This window comes from Ruditapes philippinarum, unplaced genomic scaffold, assembly GCF_026571515.1.
Source record: "Ruditapes philippinarum isolate M1 unplaced genomic scaffold, ASM2657151v2 ctg659_1_1_1_1, whole genome shotgun sequence".
Taxonomy (NCBI): domain Eukaryota; kingdom Metazoa; phylum Mollusca; class Bivalvia; order Venerida; family Veneridae; genus Ruditapes; species Ruditapes philippinarum.
The window spans coordinates 104,809-132,563 of NW_026859266.1; the positions used below are offsets into that span (position 1 = coordinate 104,809).

Here is a 27,755-nt window from a genome sequence, read left to right on the forward strand (position 1 = left end):
GTATTACTATCTGCGAGCATCGCTATGTGCAAATATCACTATTTGCTAGTATCACTATTTGCTAGTATCACTATTTGCGAGTATCACTTTTTGCGAGTATCACTGCGAGCGAGTATCACTATCTGCGAGTATTACATTTTGCGACAATCGCTATCTGCGAGTATCACTCATTGCGAGTACCACTAGGTACTTTAACTTATCACATTACATGTAATTCAAAAAGTAAACAATGCTTAACAATTAAAGTAAAATTTTGTTGTCCTATGTGTTTTCACATTTCCGCAGTATTGGAACAAAAAAGGCGAAATGAAGACAGAGTTAGGCAAATATACATCGCTTAAATTTGTCACATTTGCGCATCTTATTTATAGTGTATCAGCATTTTTGCATATTTACTTTCTTTGTTTTTTCGCTTTTATGTCTTTTTAGCATTAATGCATGTTTGCTTTCTGTTGCTTGTTTGCATGTTCGCACATTTGCAGATTTACGAAGCATATGTCACCTGACATGGTATAATGGAATAAAATATAACGAGTAAGTTGATTAATAACTAAAACTTCAATGTTTCATGAATAAATGAAAATACAAGGTTTGAATTATATATGCATATTATATACTTTTATATGTAATCTTTTATATGTAAGCTCTCTCTCCGTACGCATGCGCATATACACCGGTCAACAAAAATACGACAATGGTGAAAATGCAACAATACCACTTTAATTGATTGTTACATTATGGACTATTGATGTTTGCAGAACAGAACAGAACAACACTTTATTAACTCTAATTACATATAGCCGCACAAGAGTGTACAATACATGGTATATCAATATATAACATAATAAGTGACACTGTAACTGAGCATCTGAAAAAGGGTACCATCGATATTTTTATTATTTGAACATCTTATTATTAAAAGAAGTTGGATTCGGGGGTAGATGTCCATATATGTTGGAGAATGTTTAACATTATTGGTCAATTTTGAAACAGATTATAGGTATAGAGGCGTGGGCGGATCGGTGATGTTTGTAAATACAACCGAGTCACCGCCGCCATGATGATTCCCCTTGCACAAGCAGAGCTGGATGCAAAGTGCCTATTCAACTCCATATTTTCTGCTTGCTTTTCCATTTTTAGAGTTCACTACCAAAGTTTAACTATAAATACAGTGTTTTATCCAGAAAACAGTTAAAATATAATATCCAAGACTATAGAAAAACAACCAAAACTTATAAGGGGCTAATTGACCGCTCCGTCCTACACCATGTCACGTGAGGCAATATCTGCCAAGTATTTAAGTTATATCATGACTGTAAAGAACTCAATTTAGATTAGAACATTATTTCACTATGTTTAACATGAGTTTTAGCAATCACTCATATATATATATATATATATATATATATATATATATATATATATATATATATTATATAATATATATATATATATATATATATATATATATATATATATACATGTATATATGTCTCAATTTGGATCTTCTTATAGAGAGAGGTTGATATTTTGGTATAGAAAGAGGAAATAGAACTTGCTCACTTTGTAGTCAACAAGAAACAGGTGATGAATTTCATTATATTGTTAAATATAGTTATCTCACACATGAAAAACACAAGTATAACACTAATTACTATACCAGGCTTCCTAGTACATTTATTTTCAGACTCTATTGAATATTAAGTGTTAATAGAAATACATTATTTAATACAGCTATATTTGTTAGAGCAACAAATGGTGAAAGTTCATCGAATCATCTTCCTTATTCACTTCTTTGCCATGTTTGAATTGTTTTCCCTCAAAGGCAATGAGTTTTGTTAATCAGTTATTTATTGACCGTTTAGTGTAGTTATATCAATGGATAATATACAACGTTAGTTAAGTCATTAAAGTTATATGAAATTTAAATCAGGTAAGCACAGTAATTAATCAAGGGAGGTTAGTAGTTTGCAATTTAGAGTAATAGCAAGGGAAGTAATTAGTATCACATTTTTAAAAAAGACCGAGCACATAACCTATATTGACATAAATATTGTCCTTGTTGCTAAATATAGGTTAAATGTATTATGTACCTAGAGTTATGCTATTGTTTATTTGTCTTTGTAACCTTTTTGATATAAGATATGTCTTGATATATCTTGAGACGTCATCTTCAAAAAAAAACCTTTCAAACTTGTAAACAATCGCACTGGTTTGAGATTGTGAGATATCCTTTTGTAACAATTCTAAAATAACGTTCGACAAATGCGTGTTTAAAATCCCAAATAACCGTTTAATAATTTAATGCGCGGAAAGACGAGCGGGCATGCATCATTGTATGTAGAGAAAAAGAAAAAGGAAATTTTAAATTGCAATTTTCCTAAATAGTTCACTGGTAATATATACACAACTGTACACTGCAAACTGCAAAGTACTCGAATAAACCTCGACATTGTGCATGCATTTTTCACATTTCGTGAATTTTCCGACGAAATTCATACTGCATTTGTCATACCAAACTCCAGTTTCAACAAAAAAAGAGCGAAAAGTAGAAATGCTAAGATATTTCCTCCTGTGTCGAAAACATATTTTATCTTAATATATTTATAGGCCCAAGCTTTGAGCTAATTTTTTGTTAGCACAGCAAAGAAAAATTTGTAATCTCATTTTCGACTTTTTGCAGTAGGGTAATATTTTGATTTTTTTTGCATTACTCGGCTCCACTACAGCTGCATGGGGATAAAAAGCTGATCATACCCGTAAGATATAACTGTTCAGGCAATAAGATACCCTTTTAAAAGTTGCAAAATAAGCTATGTAACGTTTGCTGAAATAATATACTTTGGTGAGGACATTTCAAAAAGTTATCGCTCTTACTGACTGAGAGTACGCCATTATTCATACCAAGTCATTATTATTATAATTTATATATATGGTCTTTACTAACGCTTTTTCTATATATATAGCGATTCTAACAGAGTCAAATACAATGTCAAATGGTTCAACTCGCTTTAAATTTGTTGGATAGTAATGATAATATTCAAAGCTTTGCTTTGAGACAAGGTTCAAAAGATTGTAACCATGTCTCATAAACGGCTGCATGAACGTGTTATTGTAAATATTAGTCTTTTCAGCTTTGCTTAATACTCTTTACTTTAAGGCACAGTCTACACATTTTCAGATCTCCATGAGCGGCATAAACAAAGGAGACATCTTTGGTATCTTCAAAAACATTATGTTTGAATGTTACATTGTCTAGCATTGATTGTGATGGTCCATGATAAAGTGTTTAAGACGTCCTGATTGCTAGCGGTTGCATGTTTTAGGCGCCTGGACTGGTCCGAGCTCACATGTTTTGAGGAACATGATTCTAAACCGTCCTCGTCGGTTTTCTGTTTAAAAACCACTTCTTTTAATGTGAAACACCGTAACGCTTGACCATACAACTATTGTATATTTGAAATTTCAAGGCCACCCCTTTTAAATAATATAATTTACATGTATAACAACAATAATAAGTATTTTTGTTATGAGGATCGTTTGACCGTGTAAAATATGATTATGCGATTAAGTTTCTGGAAAATAACTTTTTGAAGCGCCCTCATACATTGCAAAGGTAAAACAGTACGGTGAATCTAGGCCACCATGCTACACTCTACAGTATTTAATTCTACAAAAATTAACCTTTACGAATAAAAGTGTGCTTTATTTTAGTATTAATTTCGTAAATTTATAAATATATATAAAGACACGATTAAAATGGCACAACAAAAGCCGATTGCTTTTGTTTCTTAACATATCTGTACGTGGATTCTTGTATTCGTTACAACCAACATAATCCCCAAAGAGCGTTTGATTGAGACAGTTAAAGCACACATTTTAAGAATTTCTAGTACAAAATATTTGTATGTTTAAACGACGCGATTATGAAAACGGCAAAACGTTTGATAAAAACGATAACCGGTAAAGATGTTGGAGATGAATTTCATCATTAAAATTACATGATATAAATGAAACATTTAAAAAAAGAAGAAGAAGAAAACTAATCAACATAACCTTGAACAGTTTAAGACTAGATGGATATAAATACAGATAACATCTGCAACTGCTAACTAACTCATTAATTTTACGATTTATCTTCGGTTTTAGAAATGGTGACGTTTTGCCTTCAAATTCTTTCATTTGATTTATCTCCCTTTAATAGATAACTGAGCTTGAAATGTCTCACTTCTTGTCAACATTTCGCGGTTATTCAACATCTGGTAAGTAAATATTTCAAGGGAAGATTACTTAATTCACAAGTATTACACACCTTATTTTTGATTTTGATTTATATTTTTGATTTTGGTTTATATTTTTGATTTATAATTTTGATTTCATCATTGGTAACACTACAAAATGTCATTTAATTCTTTTAAACATTTGTGTTTCCTTCGTTCAGTGTTTCTCATGCAAAGTTTGAATGAATTGCAATAATTCAGTCATGTAGATTTTATTTTGCTATTGTGTATAGAATACCCATTTAATCATAATTTCAACACTATTCAGCTCATTTCTGTACAAAATGTTTTCATACACACCTCTATTTCGAAGCTTTTTTTCTTCTTTTAATAATATCTACCATATACACTATAAAAATTTTCTTTTGACATGTCAAATATCGATCTCAATGCTTAGGATTAGGGCATAAAGGTAAATCTATTTAAAAAAACAAACTCGCTGGTTGTTTTCACATTTTCATCCTTCAACGATCTTTGTGTCATATATGGGTCGGCATTTTAAAGCTAAAACCCCGTATCATTACGAACTGTGCAAAAGTCACGGTTCTGAACCATTTTGTAGTCTTTTTTTTATTTTTAAGTATCAGATTTCTATTTAATTTCATATAAAAGATTGTTGTCGGCAATATAAACCATTGAGAAGATTCAAATGCAATTTTATAACTATACAAAAATTTCTTAAACATATAACTACAAAATTGTCACGCTTTGAGTTTCATCCAATATACGTGTGTGATGATTCATTTGAATATTTGACAAGCTGTTCGCTTTGAGTTCCACTAGAAGTGATGAACTTTTACGTTTGTAAAAATGATGATGATGATGATGATGGTGGTGGTGGTGGTGGTGGTGGTGGTGATGATGATGATGATGATGATGATGATGATGACTATTATGATGATGATGATGATTACGATGATGGTGATGATGAAAATGACGACGATGACGAAGACGGTGATGATTATAATGATAATAATGATAATAATAATAATAATAATAATAATAATAATAATAATGATAATAATGATAATAATAATTTTTAACTGTCCGAGTTGAGTCCCGCTAGAGGTTATGAAATTTTACGTTCGTAATAATGATAATGATAACGATGATGATGATGATGGTGATGATGATGTTGATGTTTATAATGAAAATAACGACGATGATAATGGTAATGACCGCGACGACGATGTTGATGATGACAATCATCCCCACCATCACCGTCATCATAATAGTAAATTCAAATTAGGATTTGGGTCTAAATCTCCTTCTTTACCATGCACCAATTTATTTCTTACATCGTATGTGTTTATCACCAGTCCGCGACGTGTCTTCTGATACTGATTTAGTAAATCACTAACACCAGCAATTACTATATACATTCACATGTTCTAATTTTAACGTAAAGGTTTTTAAATGATAGGCAAATGTTTAGAAAAATATACGCCCGATCTTTGATCTGAAGTTATTTTAACCGTCTAAATGTTTTCAGATTAAATCACGCATGATATCTTGATAAAATCATATACGGTAAGGCAGTAGACCAGATCGTTATAAAGCTGTGAATAAAACTCAAATAATATGAACATCGGTGGGTGATTATTGTCAAACTTTATTAAAATGGTGTGAGTTTTCAATTATCAAACACTCATTAATGGTAATAAAGATTCCATTACGTATTGGAAACAGTTGAAAGGTTGCTGTTTTATGTTTTCGGAAGTCTAGAAATGATACTTTTAATACAATCGCGATATTGTTGCTAACGGCACAAAGTTGGATTACATGCAAGAGAAGTCCAATATTTCATACATTTATGCTTAAATCTACATCTGTCTTGAGCTTATTCAAAATTTCAACTCATATTACAATATTAAAAGCAGCAACAACAGCAGTCGCCTAAGAAGTAGCAGCAGTATCAAAATAAACAAACGTAAAAGAACAAATAGCGGCGGCGGCGGCATCATCATCATCATCATCATCATCAGCAGCAGCAGCAGCAGCAGCAGCAGCAGCATCTGCATTATTATCGGCAGCAACAGCAGCAACAACAAAAAAAAACATAAAAAAATAACGTGTTATAAACTACAACAACAAATCCCGAAAACAATGTGATTACGTTACTTTCAGGCATGCAGAATCACAGACGTTCCATAAGCTGGCTGGATAGCTTCCTCACATGAAATAATTCAATTGCTATATCGGAATTCGGACAGGGATACGAACCCACATCGGTGAGGGGCAAGCGGTTTCAAGTCAACGACATTTACCATTCGACCGCCCCTGTTTGCATAACTTTTAAATGAGAAATAACCATAAGAACCCTTGTTTTTTTAAGATTTAACTAATAATGTGATATTTGGAGATATGACAATCTAACTAGTATACTGCGATATTTTATCCACTTATACTCTGAGATGTTACTATAAACTTTGTTTTTGTTGAAAGTTCATAACAAATTGAGTTTATGCACCAAATTTTATGACACGGCACGTTTAATTCAAAATTAACATACTCAATCAAACTATACTACTCAACTTATGCTAAGCAACACCCCTCCCTCTGGTGAAGGTTTGGGCCATCTCAAAACATTATTGAACCAAATATCTCGCATTTAGATTTGGGCCATTTCAAAACATTACTGAACCAAATATCTCGCATTTAGATTTGGGCCATCTCAAAACATTACTGAACCAAATATCTCGCATTTAGATTTGGGCCATCTCAAAACATTACTGAACCAAATATCTCGCATTTAGATTTGGGCCATCTTAAAACATTACTGAACCAAATATCTCGCATTTAGATTTGGGCCATCTCAAAACATTACTGAACCAAGTATCTCGCATTTAGATTTGGGCCATCTCAAAAAATTGCTGAACCTAACTATTTGAATTGTATTATAGTTAGAAACTTAATTGGTGTTAAACAAAAGTTGAGTAGTATATGTAACATTACATGACGATTATTTTACCACTGTCCTTTCATCATCAAATGAATAAGTTTCCAGGCACTTATCTATGTCCTGGGGACTGACATAAATTTTAAGGTAATACACTTATTATCATACCGTAAGATTTCATCATATTTCGTCAAATTCCAAATGCATGACAAGAGTCACAAAAGAAACTTTGTCCACGAAACGCTTTCTTTATTACCGTCCGGGATAGTATCAGATTCGTAATCCAGCGGTGGCAGGTTCGATCTTCGGGCGCTTCTATTGGAACAATAACAGAACAGGGAACCAAAATAAACGGAAGCAGTGCATAGAATACCGAATGGCAGTTTTAAAACGGAAAATGTAAAATATGGCGTTGAGTGTATTGTGTGGCTTAAAGTGTCTGTTCTAAGTATATTGAAAACATAAAATGTGTAGCCTCCGATGGTTTTGAATTATAATGTACTTTAAATTCTGTCAAACAGCTCACTTTGAGGCTTTGTAATATTCTGATGTTGTTTTCTCACCGCCGATCAGATCAACTCGATCAAGCACGATCAAGCGATCGGGTACCGGTGTCGCGTAATTATCACACGCGTGGTAATATTACCACGCGTGTGATTATTACGCAGGGTCGTAATTATCACACGGTTTGGGGTAGTGCCGTGATAATCACACGGACGGTATTATATTTACACTTAGTATTCTTCAATTATATATCATTTTTTTCCTAAATGATTTCCGCGTCTAATGGTGTAAATTTTATTAAAAAGCTATGATTTTCCACCGCAAAGGGGTATCTTAAAGTGTAACTTTAAGACAGAAAATGGTCTTTCCTAAATATCAGCTTGCAATCTTTCGATACAGACATTATAATATAAATAATGCCTGATACAATTGAAAAATATTTTTCAGTTTAGGGTTCTCTGTTTTAAAATAGTTAAAAAAGTCTGTTTCATGGATTTTCCTCCGGTTTTTTTTATATTAGTCCCCCTTTTTAGCTGAAATATATAAATTAAGTCTTATTTGTTGCGCTTTGTGTGTTTGCATGCAATTCAAGGTAATAGTAAAATCCAAAATTAAATGAAAAGAATAAATAAATAAATAAATAAATAAATAAATAAATAAATAAATAAATAAGTAAAAGGAAGACTCGAAATGGCAAAGATCTAGTTATAGTAATGGTGTGAAAAAGGGTTAAGTATACGGAAAGCAGAGGTCCATGAAGGTGTGAATTCTTTTTTAATTGGCATGACATTTCCATAATATTAAACTTATATAAAAACCACGTTCCGTTTTGATACACCAAAGAATGTACATGAGTATATGCTGTCAATTGACTCATGAACCTGAAAAAAGTGTTGATCTGTATAACTTCGAAGTTATATTTGTTGATTATGAACTTTCCCGCTATAGTTAAAATATTGTGTGGTATTTATATATGGTTCTTAGCCTCGTTTATTATGTTTATTGCAAATGTATTATTACCTCATGTTGTCATGTTCGCATGATCTGAGTGGAATAAAGAATAGAATAGCAATGTAACTCAGAAATATGTCAGGGATATGTTTGCGAAAAAATTGTCAATTATTTCAGAAATATGCATTACATATATATCAGTATAGAAGTTTTCAACAAATAAGACATCAACACTATTTCAGTAGTTTATGAAAAATAAAAAAAATTGCTTTCGTATTTCTAATAATGAATATGAAATTTTCTCAATTACAACAGTTTTCACGTGAAATGTAAAAAAGGCACAATTAAGGATTCGCGCTAATTACATAATAATTATAATATGATATAAAAGTAAGTTAAATTCAGTATATGTTAAACTAGCTCTTATTATTCATCAGTGTACCTTAAGAATTTGATAACACATCTTCTAATCTTTTAAGGTAAAGATAAATTGGTGCAGGTTGATGCTGGCTAAATAGTCCGAAATGAAGGGGAAAACATGTAAGCTATATAATAAGGGTATTGTTGTTTCAATGCTACTAAATAACGATAACCCTCTTAGTAACAAAAGCTTTTCATTGTGTTGGTGATGAATTTCGCTCTAGTGGTGTGTGGTTCACACGTACGGTCATATACTTAATCAGACATACTGGTAATACATTTTTTTCCAAAATGTTTTCCGCAATATAATTTCTTTTTCAATAATACGGCATTTTATGGATTTCTTTTTTATGACAACAAGACGACCAATCGTAATGAATTATCATAGTTTTGTTTTTAAAGTTTTTTTTATTACAAAGAAAATATCTTTCAATGACGATAGTACTGGTACTGACCACATTGAATGGCAATGATGATATTGGTTGTCGCCATGCAGCTCCACATAGTTATGATGACCCTCTTAGTAATTATAATAATCATTGCGTTAGTGATTATGAGAAATATTTCCACCAGTGTGATTATTACGCTACAGCTTTAATATTACCACGCGTGTGATTATTACGCGGCGGCGTAATAATCACACGGTTAGGGGTAGTTCCGTTAGAATCACACGTACGGTCTTAGATTTACTACAAAATAGTTAAATCAACCACCATTTTATTTACAAATGAATTCCGCATCTAATAGTTTAATTTTTGTGAGAATTAATTAATTTTCTAACACACGGGGGTGTTTTAAAAAGCATGTATTGCAGCGATTTTTAAATAATTATGACAACCTTCGTTATGAATAATTATAATTATTATTATGTTCTGATAAATATTTTTTTTAAAATTTTAGTTCTAATTTTAGAATGTGTTATATTAATCGTGTTTTCACTTCGTGTTCAAGACAGTTGTGATTTTAAATATTGATAATATTAGCTATGTGTGATTTTATATTTTGCCAGGGATGTAAATAGACAATCATTGATGTGTCATTTTTCCATTTGAGAACATTGAATACACACATTCGCATCCAACAGGTTAAGTATAAGACAAAACACAGTTGTGATTAGGATGATAAATGGGCAACGGTAAAAATATATGTACAAATGAGCCAAAATTGTTTAATTTCAGAATAATTGATTATTGACAAAGTTACGTCCCCTTTATAAAACTACCTCATTAAATAACTGCTCACGAGTGTATTTTTTATTTAGACTGTAGTTATATTTATATATTTAGTGCTTGGAACATATTAATACATACGTAAAAGTGAAGGGAGTTCAATGAGAAGGGTTATTGATATATATTTAAGGTCACGGGGTTCTACTGACTATTCAAGCAACGTTGACACAAATTTTACAATTTGAATTTTCAACTGTGTATAAAGTGGTTCGGTTCTGTGACCTGCGTTTGATTATTGTGCGGCGGCGTAATAAGGGCACGGTTATGGGTAGTGCCGTGATAATCACACACACGATTTTATGGGCACGGTTATGGGTAGTGTCGTGATAATCACAGACACGACTTTATAATTAATCAGTTTTATCCGAATGATAAATGATGATTATTTTATTCTAAAACCAGTTCTGCGTTTAATGGTATTTTTTTTTTAGAATTCTACTATTTTTATTACCACGCTTCGTTATAATCACACGGTTGGTAGTAGTGCCGTGATAATCACACGTACGGTCTTATGTACACTCCAAATAACACGAAATAATTTTAAATTATATAGATCTATACCATTTTATTCCAAAATAAATGCCGCATCTAATGGTATAACTTTTGTGCGAAAACCGGGAATGTATTAAGAAAGTTCATTTTACTGGAATTTTCATATGAGTCGTCATTTTCAAATGAATACATATACTTGTGTTTTATTTTTCTGGTATATAGTTTATAAATAAAAAAAACACTTAAAAAGCCACCAGACTTAAAAAATATTTGATTTAGTGCAGTTTGATAAATGTTCTAAATCAAAGCACTGCAAGCACTGTGATATACATTTGCTTGACATTACGGCATCCAGTCTTGCATAAGGATTTTTCATAAACCCTGGAGGTAGGGGTCTGGTTGTTGTGCCTGACACATCGTCTTATTATAACAAACATTTGTGCCAAGTTATTTTAAATTCCTTAGATAAATGACAAAGTTATGGACCGGACACGAAATATACCCTGTAACAGACTATGTTAATCTTTGACCTCCAAGTGTGACCTTGACCTTGGAGGTAGGTGACCGGTTTTTACGCAGGACACATCTTCTCATTATTGTGAATTATTGTGGCAAATATTTACAAAATCCCTTCAAAGATAAAAAAAGTTATGGACAGGACACAACATATACCCTCAAATAGACAATGTTGACCTTAATTGAGCAAGTGCGACCTTGACCCTGGAGGTAGGGGTCTGGTTGTTGCGCATGACACATCGTCTTATGATAACAAACATTTATGCCAAGTTATTTTAGATTCATTTAATAAATGACAAAGTTATGGACCTCACATGAAAGTGTGACAGACGAACAGACAGACTGATGGAGCCTATTTCTATATCCCCCTTTTTTCTTCGAAAAAGGCAGGGGACAAAAATTATGTATCAATGTAATCATTTTCACGGGATTACAATCCACCAGGGTTTTTCAGTGCTCTGCCTGGATCGACTGGGGCTCTGCCTGGGTTAGTTGGGAATTACGGTAGTGCTGCCTTGGTTAGTGTGACCGCAACAATAATTTCACCCCGGATTTTCCGTAACATCCCAATTACTTATTGCGGTGGTCCTAGGCTCTCCTGGGAGTAAGGGAGACTGCAGCTTAAAACTCACTGGTGAGGAGTTAATTAAGGGCTTCTTCCCCCTCATACAAGAAAGGTCAAATTAAGAAGTTGTACTGTTACAATGTCTTATCAAAAGACAATAATTAAATATTTAACAATATTGACTTAAAACATTATAAATCATTAATATATGCAGGTAATATTTATTAATATCACAACTAGGGTGAGAAAAAAAATGCAGCCTGACTAAGACTCAATCCAGAGACCCTCAGAATACATGTACCATACCTCAGCACTACCAAAAAACCCAGAACCCTTGGAAAACCATACTGCAGGTCTACAGCTTAAACATTTTCTCTAATCTTTACATTGACATATTACCCCCATTATATTGAAATTTGTCTTTTTTCATTGGAACACTTAAGTGACTAAGTGAATTAACCACCATAAGCTTCAAATTGGACCCTTAATTACAGTGATTTTTTTACTAACTCATCATTGTGGGTCCTAGGACTCGCCGAGCTATAAATCTATGAGTCCTAAAATTTAGCCGACAAATCCAAGTTACAAGGCTTAATATTGCTTTAGTGAAACGAAAGGTATATTAACAATGGAATGAAGAAAAAATGAATTTGATTTCTACATCAATTACAATGCTTCTGATACTGAAATTATTCAAAACTGTCAAATAAATTTAATAAGTTTTTTCCATTAATTTAGTTTGAGATTAATCAAAACTTCATTTTCCTTAATATAATATATATTTTTATGCTTATCTATAGTAAAGCACATTATTATTTCTTATCTGTAGAAGATTTGTAGATGATTGACATAACTTGAACACAATTTGGTATTTACAAATGTATTACCAATTTCCTGTCAGACAGGACTCCTTACTCAGAAAAAGTATGCATCCAAAAGATGCACATTATTTGAAACTTTGCATCCACAGCAAATTCAATGAGTTCTGGACAGGTAAAAAAATCACTGCCCTTAAGGTAACAGGGAGAAAAAGTGCAACCTGACTGGAGCTCAAACCTGTCATGCATTGAATACCATTCCACAGCTCTACCAACTGAGATATAAGGTTTCTTAATTACATTTCTTCTCCCCTTATTATTGAACAGCTTAATATACTGTGACATCTCTACCATATTAATTATAATATGCCAAATCAAAGTCATGATGCTGCCCATGGCTAAATGATTCAAGGGACTTTAAATCAGAAAAAACTCAAAGATGAATGAGAAAATGTATTTATTTAAATTTATTATTTTAAATTTTAACATAACTTGGTAAATTTCAAAACATCAACAAAAAATATGTTAAGAGAGAACTGTTTAAAATGATATTTTAATTCCAGTGTAATTATTAATTTTAATGACTTTGATTTGTTAAAAAATCTGAGTTTTGTTAGTTAAATATATTTCATAACAGTCACAACTTTCTGGAAACATATTTTGGTGTATGATAATAGAGTAAAACACATTATTTGGCACTTTTATCATTATTCTAAGAGAAAATATCTAGATAAAGTGTAAGAGTGAGATATAGCATGAATCCAGGGAACTTTGATATACAGTAGTTGCCTAGTTTGCCTCAGTTTCAGAATTGCAACCCTGGTCCTAGCAGTTTGGTCCCATCTGTAAGTTTGTTGACAAATTTTATCAAGGTGGAGATGCTATCTCATGATCCTTGGATCACAATTATCAAGATGTTACAACTCAACAACAGATCACCTCCCTAATGGATAAGATTTCCATTTACTTAATTTGCATTTATTCATAATGATAACAAAACTTTTCTTGAAGGTTTTAAATACATAGTATTTGTATTTAATTGGTAGGATTATGTCATGCTTCATAACTGTTTACTGTTAAGGGAAGAAAATGTGTAAGTGGCCATATAGCTCAGTCAGTCAAGTTATGGTATGGTACTTTGAGGGTCCCGGGTTCAAATCCCGGTCAGGCTGCAAATATTTTCTCACTCGGTTACAATTGGCTCCCAACTTGTTGCCTTGACTGCATATAGCTAAGAGTTAATTCACATAGCTCTGTATTACCGACAAACTTCAATATAGCGGAGAAGTAATTATAATGGTTCAGAACTGTATACTATTTAGAGGAGTGATGTGTAAGCAGCTTAAGCAGCTTAATAGCTCAGACAGAAGAGCTGTAGTAAGGTATTCTGAGTGTCCCGGGTTTGAGTCCTGTTCAGGCTGCACATTTTTCTCACCGTGTTACAAAATTATCAATTGGTAGGACTTTAATTAAGAATCTTTTGATAATCCTAAATTATAATAATATATATAATCAAACTGGACTAAAATTATTAAGTTTTTATATGCATTAAACATTTTTAATTTTGTTGCATGTAATTCTACAAATTGATTAACTTGTATGAGTGATATTGGTGGAGTGACAATGAAAAAACCATATGTTCATGTATATATGAGCCGTGTCACGACAAAACCAACATAATGGGTTTGCGACCAGCATGGATCCAGACCAGCCTGCGCATCCGCGCAGTCTGATCAGGATCCATGCTGTTCGCTATCAGTTTCTTTACTTGTTATAGGGTTTGTAAGCGAACAGCATTGATCCTGATCAGACTGCGCGGATGCGCAGGCTGGTCTGGATCCATGCTGGTCGCAAACGCACTATGTTGGTTTTGTCGTGACACGGCTCATATAGAAAACAACTGTTGAATTTTAGAAATTAAAAGGTAAATTTATTTACAGAATGATGTGGTTCCTGCAGGATTTTCACCAGATGTCTGGTTTGTAAAATTTCAAAAAAGGGTAAAATACATATTTCAGGGGGCGTCCCTGGCTTATTGTGTCACGGTTCAGGGAAGAAAATGTGTAAGCCCCTGGATAGCTCAGTTGGTAAGAGCTGTGGTATGGTATTCCAAGGGTCCTAGGTACGAGTCCCGGTCGGGCTGCACATTCTTCTCACCCTGTGACATTTGGTACCCAATTTGAAGCTGTGACTGAATATAGCCCAGAGTTAAATTCACATTGCTTTGTAACCTGAGAAATTTGAGGATGAATTTAAATATAGCAGGAAAGTATGTCAATAGCTTTTAGAGGAGAAAATGTATATGAGGCCGGAAAGCTCATTCGGTAGAGCCGTGGTATATGTTCGAGGGTCTTAGGTTCGAGTCCCGATCAGGCTGCACAATATATTTTTTTGTTTTGTTGCTTTCTAAAAATCACTTCACTTTCTTCGCCCCCTTGACTGCAACAGAACAAAATAATGAAAAAGATAGAGAGTCATCGATTGGCCACGCACAGGTGACAGTATGATTAAATGCCAAATTTAAGGCGATTCTACGCTAAATATGGGGCAACAAAATGATTTTTTATAGTCACGGTTCAGAACTGTTCACTATTTAGGGGAGATGATGTGTAAGTGGCTTGACAACTCAGGTGGTAGAGATGCTGTACACTATTCCGTCGGTCCTAGGTTTGAGTTCCGGTCAGGCTGCACATTTTTCTCCTCACCCTGTGACACTTGGCGCCAAACGGGGGACCGTGACTTAATATAGCTCAGAGTTTAATTAACTTTTCTCTGTAACTCAGTAAATTTGAGGATGAACTTAAATATTGCAGGGGAGTATGTCACGGTTCAGAACTGTTCACTATTTAGGAGAGATGATTTGAAAGCGGCCGGATAGCTTATATGACTAAGAGCCGCAGTACAGTATTCCGAGGGTCCCGGGTTCAAGTTCCGGTCAGGCTGCACATTTTTCTCACCCTGTGACACTTGGCACCCAACAGGGGACCATGACTGAATATTGCTCAGAGTTTAATTTACATTTGAGCCACGTCACGACAAAACCAACTTAATGGGTTTGCGACCAGCATGAATCCAGACCAGCCTGCGCATTGGCGCAGTCTGATCAGGATCCATGCTGTTCGCTATCAGTTTCTGTACTTGTTATAGGGTTTGCAAGCAAACAGCATGGATCCTGATCAGACTGCGCAGATGCGCAGGCTGGTCTGGATCCATGCTGGTCGCAAAGCCATAATGTTGGTTTTGTCATGACGCGGCTCAATTCTCTGTAACTCTGTGAAATTGGAGGATGAATTTTAATATAGCAGGGGAGTATGTCATGGTTCAAAACTGTTCACTATTTAACGGAGATGATGTGTTAGCGGCCGGATAGCTTAGTCGATAGAGCCATGGTACAGTATTCTGAGGGTCCCGGGTTTGAGTTCCATTCAGGCTGCAGATTTTTCTCAGTGACCCTGTGACACTTGGCGCTAAACGGGGGACCGTGACTGAATATAGCTCAGAGTTTAATTAACATTTCTCTGTAACTCAGTAAATTTGAGGATGAACTTTAATATAGCAGGGGAGTATGTCACGGTTCAGAACTGTTCACTATTTAGGAGAGATGATTTGAAAGTGGCCGGATAGCTAAAAGAGCCGCAGTACAGTATTCCGAGGGTCCCTGGTTCAAGTTCCGGTCAGGCTGCACATTTTTCTCACCCTGTGACACTTGGCACCCAACAGGGGACCATGACTGAATATTGCTCAGAGTTTAATTTACACTTGAGCCACGTCACGACAAAACCAACTTAATGGGTTTGGGACCAGCATGAATCCAGACCAGCCTGCACATCCGCACAGTCTGATCAGGATCCATGCTGTTCGCTATCAGTTTCTGTACTTGTTATTGGGATTGCAAGAGAACAGCATGGATCCTGATCAGACTGCGCGGATGCAAAACCATTATGTTGGTTTTGTCGTGACACGGCTCAATTCTCTGTAACTCTGAAATTAGAGGATGAATTTCAATATAGCAGGGGAGTATGTCATGGTTCAGAACTGTTCACTATTTAACGGAGATGATGTGTAAGCGCCCGGATAGAGCCATGGTACAGTATTCTGAGGGTCCCTGGTTTGAGTTCCATTCAGGCTGCAGATTTTTCTCATTGACCAGGCCTGTGACACTTGGCACCAAACAGGGGACCGTGACTGAATATAGCTCAGAGTTTATATTTATTTTTCTGTAACTCTGTGAAATTCAAGGATGAATTTAAATATAGCAGGGGTCAGAATTATTCACTATTTTGGGGAGATGATGTGTATTTCGGCCAGATAGCTAAGTTGGTAGAGCAGCGATATGGTATTCCGAGGGTCTTAGGTTCGGTTTCTGCTCGGGCTGCACATTTTTCTCACCCATTGACACTTTGCGCCCAATGGGGGACCGTGACTGAATAATAATTAGCTCAGAATTTAATTTACATTTCTCTGTAACTCTGTGAAACTTGAGGAAGAATTTCAATATAGTAGGGAAGTATGTCACAGTTTAGAAGTGTTCACTATTTAGGGTCCCGGGTTCGAGTTCCAGTCAGGCTGCACATTTCTCTCACCCTATGACACATGGAAAAAATGTGTCCCCTCTCATCATTTTATCTTTTTTGTGTTGTTGCGGTTGAAGGGCCTATATTCACAAAATACTGAAAAAGGTAAAAAGGTGTGTCACTGGCAAAATAAATTGTTTTATATGTTTCTCATTCTGTCTCTCTTCAAGGTTTTGCTACTTGTAACAATCACAACCAAACAAAATAACAAAATGGCACAAATCAGACACCATAGTTAAGTGATCCTCAATTGGCAAAATGGCAGCTGACTTAAATGCAGTAAAGCTGTGGAGTTCCATTGTTAATTTGAATTGTCATTTTTGTCTAAATGATTTGTTGAGTTGGGAAAACGTTTTTTTAACATTTTGATATCAAAGTTAATGCAATATAATGACGCATACGTACTTAATCAGTTGATAGAAAGTATATAGATCACATTTTAACAGAATTTGTCCGCCATTTTGAAAAACGGCCGAAGGATATTTAAGCCGCTTTAAATCGTGTTATTTATATTTATGGCCTTTGTTGATAAAAAACAATCATTGAATTGTGAATATTAAAATATCTGGCAAGTTATTAGACCTTTATTCTTAAGAATAAATGTGTATGGTAATGAATGACAAGTTTTAAATTTAAGGTACCCTTTCGGGCAAAATTTTCGGGTAATTTGACCTAGTTTTCGGAGAAATTGGCCATTTTCAACTACAGCTTAAGATTAGTTCTAGCCAATTTAGAAATAAAACAATGGACAAGAAACAAAGTTTAATACCCCTGACAAGTTTTAAAAGCATTTATTTTCATGAATTTAATACTTTTAGAACCTTGCAGGTTTTTTAAAAATGCCCTACGAAAGATGCAAAATTTGGCGATTTAGCTCAATTTCACGCATATATGCTGGAGAAAATAAATACTGTCAGAATATTCAAATACATGCACCGAAATAATTGTTCTATGCTGAAGATTTATACCAATTTTCACAGCGCTTTGTTTGTAAATAAAGTTACAGGCAAGTTTTAAAAAACATGAGTAAACCGTGGTAAAATTACGCCCGTGTGATTATTACGCGACACCGGTCTAGCTCGGTCTGCATGCGTGATCGGGGTTGGTCGGAGCGGTCTACCTTGGTCGGCATGGCTCGGGCTTCCTACCCGACATGTCAAAAAAAAAATCGAGTAGCGATCCAGTAGATAAGACGTCGAGAAGCGATCTACAGTGATCGAGTAGAAGATCTAGTTGATCGAGAATAAATCGTGTAACGATCTAGTTTGCTCGGGTATACATCGGGTATACATATCTTACCCGATCTGTACACGATCATCTCGACTTCTACTCGAGCATTATCCGACCTGATCGACCTGGCAACGATCGAGCAGAGGTCCAGTTAGTCTAGTTGAGATCGTGTATGACTCGCGTATAGGTCTGGGTGATCGAGAAGAAGTCGGGATGTTGGTCGGGTTGTCGTCGAGAAGAAGTCGTAAACATGGTCGATTTGAGGTCGTGTAGGAGTCGTGAATTTGCATTTCATCCAGCTTGGTCGGGCTTCATCGGGGAATTAATGTGATCGGGACGATCGAGTTGATCTGATCGGCGGTGAGAACATAGCTTAATTAAATACTTTTTCATTATTTTCTAAATACCCCTCGAATGAGCATAAGTAGTTTAGATCGGCGTAAAGACAGAAAAAGACAGAAACGTACTAGCAAGTGAAGGAACTGGACGGGATTTACCGACATTATACGTGCTATTGATTAATGTGAGATATCCATGATTTGTTATTCTATTAGAATTACAAATGTAGTAAGCTATGAGCGAAAATATGGCTTTTCAAAATTCCTCACGCTCAATGTCAGATTGTAAAGAAAAAACAAATTTCCACGACTCACGAAAGAGCGTCAACGTAAAATGATTACTTTATTCTGAAATGGTTTATAGAACTTATTCATAATTATTTTATCTTAAAAGCGTCCAGTGGACAAGATTGTTTTTGTCATCATCACTCTGACGCTTAAACACGGAAAGTTGGGACTTATACCGGGGATTTAATGAGCCTTTGATTGATGCGACACCTTATTGTGTCATACGTGATTTTTGATGAAATGTATATTAAGAATAACACAAAGTGTAATTCGGCGTGACTTACACGTTAAAATACAAAATGGTAATACAAAATCATTACAAATTACTTGTAATGTTTCACCAGGATATTTCTCTTCATGCTTCAGATACGACACTTTAAAGTTTCAAAGTTTTATCGTTGTTATATAAAGGAAAAAACAAATAAAATGTATATTTATAGCCATAAAACACAACTTTCCCGCGTCAGGTTATTTAGTAATAAAAAAGCCCATTTGTAATAAGCGAAATGACATGTACATACATTTTTGTATATTCAATCATTTATTTACTTATCTTCAATTATTTATTTACTCTGTTTTGCTTTTTTGCATTTAACTACCAAGCAATATCGTATGTAAAGTGGCACGCCTAAAAATGGTTTAAATTAATCTTAAAGGCACATCAAGCCTCAGAAATGTATATTGTTTTTCTTTCTGTAGATAAGGCAAACATCGATTTAGAATACTTATCAACTGTAGGTGATTTGTGATTAAGTTAGCAAAATGTAACACATTAGTGTTTTTACTTCCTTACAAAATACTAAATCATTATAACTTTACTAATTGCCATACTACAAAAGACGCAGGTGATTTGGCTATTTGCAAATGAGTATCTATTTGGAAACTGTAACAGGGGACCAAAGACATTTTTATAGCCAAAAGTCCACCTGTTACTAACAGAGTAAGAGAAATATCCAAATATTTTGAAGTTATATGTAAGTAATGAGGATAGTCAGTGACTTTGATAAGGTAAATATATACCCGTTAAAACAGCATCTTGATATTTAACATCAAACCAACAATCAAATCCTGATACCTTTCTCATAATATATCTCAACATAACACATATTATTAACATGCGGCCTCGTCTAATTTTGCAATAGTCCGACCAACATTAAAGTTTTACCGGAGGGAGAAAATAAGAACAGCGGTGTTGATTGGCAATTGCATGCCGTGGTGTTTTTTACAAGTCATGGAACAAATCATTCTTTAGAAAGTATATTCTATTGATAAGACCAGTCTAATATTCGGTTAATATAAAAGAGAAGAACTCTATCAGATTCGTCTTTCGTTCTCATCCTTTTCCAGTATGTATTTTTTTGTTTATTTGTAATATATAATAAAGTATCTGCTTTTGGGAATAAATATTTTCAAATCAAAGTAAATTTACAGTACAATGCACAGACATGTATGTTTAATTCTTTATTTATATATGTTTGTGATGACAACAATGACGTGTCGCAAACAGTATACATGCACGATGATAAGACATATAATCTATGTCAATAAATGTAAAATATTACTTAACGATTTTATAGACCTGTATTTTCGTGTAAGTTTATAGCATGTGATGGTTATAAAATACAGCATATTATTTACCTTTAAACTTCTTTTCAAAGCTTAGCATACATTAATGTGGAATGAATAGAGGGTTCATATTAGATCTATAGAAAACCTGTATATGAGCATAACACATAAAGTTAAGTACTTGTTATAATATAACTTTACATGTAAAACTTCCTGAACGCTTTTATGTAAAACCGTACAGAGGCAAGCGTTTACGCTTTTTTTATAGGCGCTTTATTCTTCATATAATCAGTCCTGATCCGAAAACCTACGGAAAGAGCCGGAAAGTTGCGATTTTGGCATCAATGTCTGATCTTGTAGCTTATTTGAAAAGTTTGTCTTTTCTATTATCTTATTTTTTCTAATGAAAGTAATAATTTAGTAATTAAAAAAGGAGAATAATATGAATTTGCAACATGCATTTCAGATACAGTCTAAAACAGAGTTACAGAAACTGGCGAGTTTTTCCGAAATCATAGGAACCGATGATGATTGTTAAGTAGGTCTCTGGAACTGACTGACGTAATTTGGCGTACGTCAAACCCACGCTTATTAGTATAAACGCTCCTGTCCGAGGTTTATTAGGATAAATAAATAAATTACATGTCAAACAAAACCACATTTCTTTACCGTGTAACACAATTTCACTAACGCAAATACATATAGGATAGACTTTACCTTGAGGTGAAAATAAACAATAGTTTAACATGTTGGTTTAATTGAATGATTGTATGAAATTTTGTATAGGATGAAGCATTAATAATTTACTTTTGAGCATGCGCAATTGCATTCAAAGTGACGTCACGTTTAATATGTCTAAAAAGAATATAAGAAGATTTACGAGTATGTAAAGTCATATAAACAGCACAGAATTCGTTATAAAAATGTGCTTTACTCCACTTTACAAAACCTGTTCAATTGCAACAAGAAACGAGATCAAAACGACAATATTGAGACCAAAAGAAAATCGACAAACCAATAAAAATTCAATAATAATGATAAGAAGGAGAAGAAGAAGAGGAGAAGAAGAATAAGTGGAAGAAGAAGAAGAAGACGGAGAAGAAGAAGAAGCGACCCTTTGTAGAGCAATAACCTTTCCACAACAACACTGTTATTAACAATATTTAACCTTTACAGAGTAACACCTCGCAGTAGCAACCAAATTATTTGTGTTCTTTAGAGTGTCGCTTTACACAGATTATACTGTATTTTCTTTTATATTCTATACCTGTTACACAACGAATATTGTGAAATGATTGATGCATATTCTTGCATCGAATTTGCATAAAAACCGCATGAACATATGTATTATCGGATAAGCAAGCATGCGTTAACGGATCCCTGTGGGCGCGGGTTTAAAACGCTTCCTCGTGCTTCTGCCGATGTCTGCACGAAATAAGATGCTTTCACACTTGATTAAACTATATAAAACTTCTATAATTATATTGTGAAATAACGGCAACTTCATTTATTTTTACTAAATTGTATAAAACCTGTTTTTAGGAAAAAAAACAACAAACATTTTGAATGTACATGTGTTGTCAGAACGTTTCAACGATGAAGATTTAATAGATAAGATTTACTAGAGCGTAAAAACAAACTTTCAATTTAACAACTTGGCTCAACAATTTAATACAAAATAATTATACCGTATGTGAAATATTCGACCAATTTAAGTAAGTATTTGCAAAATGAATGAAATGATCGGGGAATCTAGTTTCTATCTTAAGGCAAATAAATAAACCCGTTTTATAAAGAAGTCCATAATTTAAGACGAAACCATATACATATACAAATCTTCTCATTTCGTTTTTTGGCTCACCTGACATAACGTGACAAAGTAAGCTATTAGGTTCGTTCGTATTTTAAACATCTTGTACCACTAAGGTGATATTACTCCAATGAAATTCTAATTTTTAAAAATAAATACCATTGCATGAAGTGCTTAGTTTACTATTGCAATGGATAAACAAAATCTAAAACATTTTTTTCCAACTAGAAGGTCGGTCTAATTGCCCCTGTCCGTCCGTACCGCTGCCATGTTGTCCCGCTGCAATGCTTTCAAGCTATCATATTGACCGTCAAAACAATGACAAAACAGTGGACTGTGGGGGCATTCTTGTCTGTGGACACAATTCTATTTTTTAAGCTTGTGTGTAAACAGCCTTTAAAAGGTTTTCTCTGAATTCAGTTGCTCAAAAGCTGAGCTTAGTACGTTGCATTACTAGATGGACTTCTCCAAAGATCGTTCGAAATGTGACCCTAAGTTTCAAACTCAACCGGATTTTGGGATTATTTTGTATTTTTCACACAGTTGTAAAATAAATACGCCGCTATTATTCGATTGTCTGTATACCAGAAACATTTTATGCACTTTTTTAACATAATGAAATTGATACGATAAATATACTCACAAACACTTTAATCTACAGTAAGTACAGTTAGTGAATTAACCATTAAAGGATATCGTTTTTCGTTTGTTATTATATATACATGTTTGAATAAGCTATTCGCAGTGAACAGATTTTCAAAAATGATTCAATGAGACGCATTAAAACTTTTCTATTGACGGCGGCAATATGTTTCTTTCTAAAATTTCACGTTCGGCTATTAAGCTTTATAAAGAAACTATCGGCTGTTCTGAAATATGATACCACCATAGAAGTATACTGTAGATTTCAAATACTATATTTGTATAAACTGCGTTTCTCGTGTAAATCGTTTGGATTATGACCTTTTATTTACAAAGATCAAGGTTTTCGTATTGTGCTTCCGTCAAGTCAGATATTTGAAAAACGGTACAATTTGACCTGGTAACTTAAAGGTCCAACGAATATTAAAGTAGGATTGTTTCATATTAAAATGTTGAATTTTCTATTCTGCTTAGGCCGGTGCTAGGGGGCGTGGTCGATAGCTTGTACTTCCTTGTCCATGAACAGATTTTTTTACAAACCAAGCGTGCGTCATTTTCAATTTTGCAGTTTTGAATGTTCTATTGGGAGTCTATTCTATCTTATTGTCAAATCAGTTTTATTTTACTGTTGCATGGAGGCCACAAAAAGTCGCCCGTACATTTAATCAGAGATGTCATATTTCCGATCCTTGAATATCGTTCAGCATGACATTTTTGTTGTATGTGCATGTTTGTGGTGTTTTAGTTCCTTATATTAGACTCTTTTTTCTGATGGATGGTTACTTGAACATTGTTGAATCACCCGTATGATATGTTGCTTGCTTTTTAAATTTGTTTTTCGACATCTTATTTGTGATATGCAAGCTTTTAGCCCTCTATCTTCTTTCAAAATTCCATTTTACTTAGCTTCTCCCAATGTTGGCTCGTTCAAGGCATACGCATTCCTTTACTTTGGTATCATACGACGCTTTTAATGGAAAGACACGAACGTACCAGTTTCACGATTAAATGTTGAATTCTGCTTATGCCGGTGCTATGGGGCTAAGACGGAAGGTTGCAATTTCCTGTACCGTCCATGAACAGGCTGAATCAAACCTGCAACATTTTCAATTTTGCCGTTTGGTTTCTATTTGTCATTTACTTCATTTGATTTTACATCAGTTCTAACTACTGTCCCATGATTAAAAACATGATAAATAGATATGCAACAAAAGCATAAGTTATTTGACCTGTACAGGAAAGGTAAAAATGATGTGGAAAAAATTGACGACGCGATCGTCGGAAAGTTCATGACTTAATATACTTTTTCACCCTACTAAACCATGCGCATTTGTGAAATCGTTTCTAATGTATAATAAAAAAAGTATTGCAATTTGATATCCTTATACAATAACCTCAAATTCTAAATTATTATTTTTCAAACCATATTGTAAAGATTTCAATTCGAGTTACTCATTCGAAACTTTTCAAACTAGGTTATCCAGTTGATCTTGTCGTATATATGTTCTTCGGTACCGGAGGTCATTAACATATTCCTTTGGCAAATTGGCATATATATTTTAACATTTGAATACCTTTAATATATTGAGTTAAACAGATAAATAGACCCGTATTCATTATCAATCAATAAACCCTTTGAAAAACGTCAAGGCCGATAAATATGTTTTTATTTCGCGGATGATCTTGTCCACGCATGGTAATCAGCCGGTGGAATATTTTGAATATAACAGAAAAAAATTTAAATTCAATGATCGTGTTATTGTGTATTGTTTATTAAATGTCAATCTATACCTTTATATTGTGATCACAAAAGAACATAGTTTATGTTTTTAACTATAACAGTACAAAAATAAGCCTAAACATAGTGCACTCATTATGAACTCATGCAAAGTATTAGTAATTGATATCGATGCATCACCCTTAGTATTAAATGCAGTTTTACAACGAGGTATTGTAAATACGTGCATCTACTTTTAAAAGTTAAGGAAAAGCTGTAAAGATGGCGTTTTAACTGCTTTACACAATATTATCTTTGCTTCGCGTGTTTACCGTTTATTCACTTTTTTTGTTACAAGTACTCCATATAATACAACAATAATCAAAACAAGGTAAAATATAAGCTTTGTTAAACATTTCTTTCATTTCAGCGGATAAAAAGAACGATATCCACTTTAAGAGAGCAATTTGTTTTTGTAATAATTTATTACAGACGTGCTTTATTTGAACATTCCACTTTAAGTTTTTATCTAAGTAAATACCTTATAAGTTCTGTGATTTCGTTTGACTAAGGCATGTACCTTCAACAGGGACACGAGAAGCAACTTTTCACAGATGACATTTGCATATTTCAATAGAGGGTTAATGCACCTTTTTTTCCGTGCATTTACATCTGCAGTCGCAGAGACCCCACGAATCTAAGATGCCCGTGTGGCTGAACAGGCTGAATCAAACCAAGCCTGCACATCATTATAAATTTTGCCGTTTTTGGACCTTCTTACAGTGGCTGATTTGGAACGCTTTTGTGCGTCGTATTGTCGCTAAGGACAGCACGACAAAGCGCCAAACGGTGCGTAGTCAGTCAGACTTTCGTCTTGTCGTCCTGTCGCTAATGATGCACGCCAAACGCCGCGTTGTCGCGATGTCACATTGTCGCTCGGATCGAAGGATTGCCTTATAAGCAAAGCGACATCGCGACACGCGCCGCAGGACAACGCGCCGTTTGGCGTGCTTCGTTAGCGACAGGACGGCAAGACGACAGTGCGATAACGCGCCATTTGGCTCGTTTCGCTAGTGACAAGACGAAAAGGCGATAATGATATACGTGTAGGTTGTGATGTTGCTATCGACAAAAAAATGTACCAAATCAGCCACCATACTTTCTTAAGCGATTTTTACTGGATTATGCAACGAATCAACGACAGATATATTGTATATGCATAGTATATGCATAGTATCTTTGTTAAATGTTTGTATGCATACATTATCACAATAAATTATGCACTAATGTTATCAAGTAGTCTTCCTTTAACTCCTTTTGTAGGTTCAGAAATTTAAAAAATGCACCGACAAAAAAAAGGATTAACCTATTACGGAAAGGTTTGAGTTGCAGATATCAATTAGACGGTCAAGTAGACGGTCACCGTACCTTAGGCACAGTCTTATTTCTTACTCTAAGCCGATTATTATTAAGCGCCTACAGATTAATAATACTATCTTCAAAACACCGATTAATGCGAGAGTGAGCTTAATAAGCGACATGAACACTTTATTTTGACACAGTTCCTTCAGTATTTGTTACTTTTGACACGTTTTTTTTAAAAAAAGAAGAAGATTCTTTTTACTTCACAACAGCAGGTGTTAGTTGTTAAACGATTGCCCCGTTCTTTACTTCAGTGTGGATGTGATTTTGATGATAATCATTGATTAAAGCACGTAAGTGTGAAGATTGAATATCGCTCGGGCCGGTGCTAGGGAGCGTGGGAGGTGTTGCAATTTACATTATCTCTCATGAACAGACTCAATAAAACCGAGTCTGCAATTTTCATATTATATTATTGTTGTCATCAGTGCTTCCGAGGGATCATTCCCTTTTCCAGATTTTTGCACAAGCTCTTCTTCCATCAACTTTACATATACTTTCTTATCAAGTACTTAATCCCTTTTTATTTATATATTATACCTTTTTATACTGATCGTTAATCGTTTGTTATACTTAACTGACGCCCGTCTGTGGCAATAAATATACAATAACAAATAACTTTTACATATATATAAGATTTCATGCGATAAAATGTATAATAAAATTTAATTTTATATGACTTGTTTGCGATATTTTCATCCACCAACTTTGAAATGTTAATTGATACTTAGGTGCAATATTTACTTCTTTAAAATGGTTACTTACCCATGTTTACATGCGTGTAGCTGACGAAGTTTAAAATCGTTTTTATACATTACTTTAAGTGGTACAATGTATAAATAAAGGGTTGTGTAGCAATATTTGCATTTTGACAACGTTTGAGAATTGTTTTCACAACACAATATAAGTAACACCGCTAAATTTAAATTAAAGAGTTCACATACTTTGAACTCGGGATTGCTCAGTGCTTATTCTGATCGACATACATGCATAGAGTCTAGGTCGTCGGCACGCACGGCATATGCCAGCATGCTTGATTATATATTTATCTGCCACATGCCTGTCAGTATCGCAGCCATCCGATTAGCTCAGTAGGTAGAGCGTTGGGCTGTGAATCGGGCGACTCAGGTTCTCTGTACCTCTTCTCCGACATGTTCAGAAGTTACAGGTCCTTGCGAAAGTGAAGGTAACTAGTCCTGGTAAACTGCTTGACAGTCTGCCCAGGAAAGATGCGGTGACTGAACTGTGCTCTGGTAAATTCAATGTGGCTTACTGCCATGTTTCGGATTGAAAACTACCAATACCATCACAATCGAATTTCAATGGTAACTTTTGAGCAAGACATACCAACTATTCGTTGTACAGCTTTGTATTTAAATTCAAGTTATAAACTAACTTACAATACAGTATATAACCTTTTATGTATTTTTGATGTTATATATGAAAAGGTCTTTATGTCAATTTGAATGAATTGTTAGATCTATATTTGAATAT

At 34.2% G+C, this 27,755-nt stretch overlaps 1 protein-coding gene across 1 annotated transcript in view; it reads right to left on the reverse strand.

The window, feature by feature from the left end:
• LOC132755889 (sodium- and chloride-dependent taurine transporter-like) overlaps positions 1 to 27,755 on the reverse strand; it is a 46,692-nt gene that overhangs the window by 16,047 nt on the left and 2,890 nt on the right. The gene's annotated exons all lie outside the window — the stretch shown is intronic.